A 5,129-nucleotide genomic window follows, 5' to 3' on the forward strand; every position below is an offset into this window, starting at 1 on the left:
ACACAAAGGGATGCCGCCGTGAAATTCTAGGCATTATCAAGTGTTTGTCAAATTGTGAATGAGAGACTGATAAAGTGTGTACAGCCTGCAAAAAACATGCCTTCAAGTCGCATCATGCAGCCTTACAATGTATTCAAATGTTTAAATAAAAACATATAGCCCAACATTTGTAAAACAAGTTACATTAATAACTCAAATGAAGCATATAGGAGTACCTATTTCTATGTTAACCGCTCAACACAGAATAGCTGCATGTGCAACACTCAAATAGTTTGGAGAAATATCCTTTCTACTTTATTCAACTTTGTTCAATTGTATTCTTCATACTATAAAATAATATAAAATAATGACATGGAATTTAAAGCAAATCTTGTCTGCTAAATGAATAGTGTAGCCCACAGCCATTTGGCATAGCCAGATCAAGACCTAACATAAGGACAACTCAGAGTATGTTATTCTGTTCTTCTGAAATAGTCTACATTTTCTTCATGTAATGCTTCTTTAAGCCTGTCTAAAATAAATAATGGATTTATTGTGAATTAAAAAGTCAAGGGGTCTGAATACTTTCCGAATGTACTGTAATATTGACTATTTCCTAAAAAGTATAAAGCAATAAATGTCTGCTCACGGTTTGCTACAGACGGACAGCAAACATTGAGTGGACAGAGGACATTCACTTTCACTTATTTTCCATTGCTATAATATTTTGACCAGCTCTTGCGATAAGTTAAATTTGGATACATGTAAAGTAAATAAACAAATGCACTTTATACATTTGTGGAACATTCTTATCAGAATTTAGAACGTACTAGGAATATAAACAAAAAAAGTCCTGGGAAAGTTCCCAGACGGCTAGCTGGGTACTCTCTTTTCAATCTCCATTACAGGCCGACCATAAGGGCTTAAGCATGGCCCATAAGGGCCTAAGTGTTGGCCAGTGAATGGGGTGTCTATGGGTGCCTCTTGAGGCAAATCCTTTCTATTCGTTTGGCTTGTTGCTGTGAGTCTGCGCTCTGCTTGAGCCGGTGCCAGCGATGAACAGAGAGTCCCGAGAGAAACAAATGCTCTCATTATTCCCTTTGGAGTGGAGGACTAGACCCCCTCATCCTCCTATTCACCCCCCCTCTGTGTTCCCCCCAGGGTGCCTGGTGAACCATGAAAGGGGCTGAGCCAGCTACAGGAGAACAATGGCCAGCTCACAGTTCTGGGAACATATCACTCCATATCATTGTAACACATGTGATCCAAACATTAGTTATATTTTTATTATATCTCACTGAGAGAAGTATTATGAGATGAGAGTAGGGATAGCACAAGCCAAAACACAGGCCAAAACACGGGCCAAAACACGGACCAAAACACTGACCATCTCACGGGCCAAAGCACGTGCCAACGCACGGGCCAAAACACAGACCAACACACAGACCAACACACAGACCAAAACACACACCAATTTTTTTTTTTGAAACCAGGCTATACTTAAAAAAAAATAAAAAAATGAAACCAGACAAATGAGAGGAGGAGAAAGAGGATGAGAGATGATAAGCACTACTGACAWGGGCAGAAGCAATCACAGCCTAAAAGCCCTTTCTATGTGATCAAAGCTAACAAAGCTTCTCCATTAATCAGCCAACTCCTAAAGGACACATTCCTCCAATGCCAACCGATGCCAACGCTTCACTGCGTGGTCAGAAGGGCTCTGTTTTGCTGTGCCCATGAGCTTGGTGGCACTGCTAGTTCTGGTCAGGCATGGCTCGCTCTCTATGCCCAGACCTGCAATTAGTGCTCCGACTGAGACAGAAAAGCCCTACTCATGACGACCCAAGAGTGTGTTTCCATGTCAAAAGAGAGAGAGAGAGACATTGCTCAACAGAGAGGCTGAGTCTATAACATTCATGCACAGGGAAAAAGTAGGCAAATAGTGTATGAATACTTGAGTGTGTGTGTGTGTGTGTGTGTGTGTCTGTGTGTGTGTGTGTGTGCCTCCTCTTCCCTGCTTCAGGCTCTATTTTTGTCAGGCAGTGGTTATACAGTACTGTCTAGAGCTGTCCTTGTGTATAATGTGTGTGTGGGTGAGTAGCCACTGGCGGTTAGGACGTGGGAAGATAGGGTACACAAACACACACTGGACACACACTCACTCACATGCTCTGCAAACACAGCACACAGATCTCACAGGACGCACACGCGCGCGCACAGTGACCCGCACACACACTCTCTGGATCCCTCTCTCTCTCCACGTCAAGAGGATTGCTGTAACGTCAATGCCTCAGTCATAAACAGGTACATTAGATGGTGTCAAGGCAACCTTTACTKGTAGGGAGACTGACACACACCCACACACAATAAAAGGTGATTTACCTCAGTAACACGGCAGTGAGGCTCAGCTAGGTGCATCTCCTCTGTCTGAATAAGGACAGTGAGGTGTGAAACCAGAACTATCCCAGGGCAGCAACATCTATACCCTGAACTTTAGAATAACATACCCACTGGCCAGAAACTGGTCACATCAACGRTGTTTCCACGTAATTTCAACGACAACAAAAATGATCTGARGATGTTCAATAAACGTGGGAGAAATGATTGGATTTGCAAAAAGACATCATCGTAAGGAAATGTCATCTTTTTCTTCACCCAACTTATATTTTTTTTCAGAGAGGAGTCACAGACACAAAGATAACCCTGACCCATCCCCCCTCAATACCCATTTACCCGCCCAAATCCTACCTCCTGATCCGGAAACCATGTTTCCCATGCCGCCTAGCCCCTCTCCCCACCTCCCCAAAGAAAGCATGGCTCCCACCCCTTTCCATCCCACCTAGCAACCGAGGTTGCTTACCAGTCCCCCTTCCCACCCACCCATCCCCTGAGTCTCCCCTTACATTCCTCCCAATCCCCCACAACGACCAGAGACCCCACCCCCCCGTACCACCAACTTTTAGCCTAAATCAAATGACATGTTTGTTGACTTCACATTCAATTCACGTTAGTTTACATCTCAACCAAATGTATATCAAAACTAGACGTTGAAATTACATTCATGTCCAGTGTGTAGCCATGGAGAAAGAGATAAATGAGTGATCACCATGACCCCAAATAGGGAATCAGCAGAGCTCAATCAGGAGTGTGTTGGGGGAGATAAAGAGAGAAACATAGGGAGTGGAGGTAGTGAGAGAGAGAGAGAGAGAGAGAGAGGAGGGGGCGAGAGAGCGAGTTAGAGAGAGAGAGGGGGTTGAGGAAGAGAAGGGGAGATGAAGAACATTAGGGTGTGAGAGACAAAGAGAGAGATKTTTTWWAAAGATGGCATATCTGAGCGAATGAGAGAAGAGTGGGAGCAAGAGAGGGATAGAGCGAGGAACAAAAGAGAACGCAAGTAACTCTGACTGTAACCCTCTGACTGTATCCCTTTTTAGGGAACTGAAAACATTGTAGAAGGAATTCAAAACATCTTCACAGTGTAGCCTATATGGTAACATTTGTAACCCAATATGTATTAACGAACTTTGTGTTTGAGTTGATTCCCTACGTCCTCTCCTCTTTTGTCTGTGGACTTGGTGTAGATAACGAACCATGACCTTATGGCACAAATTACACACACACTTCACACTCCCCCATCTCCGACACACTGTCTAAACATGCCACTTTTACACTTTTATAAAAAAAGGTGATATCTAGAACCTAAAAGGGTTATCCGTCTGTCCCCATAGGAGAAACCTTTGAAGAACCCATTTTTGGTTCCATTTGGGTAGAACCATTTGGAACCCTCCGCAGATGGTTCTACATGGAACCAGAAACGGTTCTACCTGGAACCAAAAAGGGTTCTCCTATGGGGACTTCTGAAGAACCCTTTTGGAACCCTTTTCTCTAAGAGTGTAGCATTGAGTCACATGAATGTACAGTATGTACTGTATATGTGTAATGAATGAATATCCTAGGCTGTAGATTGTTGTTTTTCTGGAAATGTCTTTTTGGTTACGTAGCTAAAATGCTGCCGTTTCTCTCTCTCTCCCTCTGCAGTGGAATTGTTTTCTCCCTATTCCTCCTCATCTTCTCCCACTCAAAATACAGCACACACGCATACAATCACACAAGACACACACCACACACACATCCAGACACTTGCCTTAACCTACACACACGCACATGCACACGGCACACACCCACTACACACACACCTAAACCCCCCTCTACAGATACACACACACTGTCCCTACCTGAATAACAACAACAGTTGTCTTGTCACATAGTGTTTTCTCAGGGCTAGGTAGTAGTGGGCGAGCGGCCCGCATCAACAGTCCTGGGGCTGAGCTCACAGCAGCTTTTTCCATCTCTCCTTGAAACCATTAACACCTGCAACAGGGGGGGTTCATACTGCATGTTCTGCTCTGAGTAACAAGGGATGGTCTGTTGTTAGTAACCAGAGAGACAGATACAATGAAAGAGAAAGAGTCCAACATTTCTTTCATTATTACTCTCAATGTTCTGCTTAGAACACACGCACGCACGCGCACACACAACACACACACACACACACCACACACACCACACACACACACACACACACCACACACACACACACACACACACAACACAACACACACACACACACACAACCACACACACACACACACACACACACACACACACACACCACACACACACACACACCGCCTGGCAGAAAACATGTAGGCCTATACAGACTAATGGATAAATTCTGATGAGTGCCACAATTTGACAACCCATCTGTGGTTTCTCCCACATTTTGAGGACTGAATATCTCCGGTTATCTGATCCAATCGCAATGAGGGTTTTCAACATCTCCTTTATGTCCTTCTGTCATGATAAAGTGGGATCCATCTCAAATCCCACAGCTTGCATTCAGGGTGTCATATTCCCATGTTCCCCAGGGGCTCGTGACCTATGACAAATCATTTCCCACAGCACAATCTGTTCCCTTTTTTAGTCTCTAGGTGGATGACGCGTCTTTAAGTTCCCTATACCCTTCTGAGTAATTTAGGGGGCATCTCAATCATCTAAAGTAGATTCCTCTACCGTGTCTCCTCTCCTTCAACTAAACAGATTTTCACCTCTCCACTCTTTCAGACCAGTGCAGACTGAAGAGGGGAGAC

The sequence above is a fragment of the Salvelinus sp. IW2-2015 genome, unplaced genomic scaffold (assembly GCF_002910315.2).
Source record: "Salvelinus sp. IW2-2015 unplaced genomic scaffold, ASM291031v2 Un_scaffold4461, whole genome shotgun sequence".
Taxonomy (NCBI): domain Eukaryota; kingdom Metazoa; phylum Chordata; class Actinopteri; order Salmoniformes; family Salmonidae; genus Salvelinus; species Salvelinus sp. IW2-2015.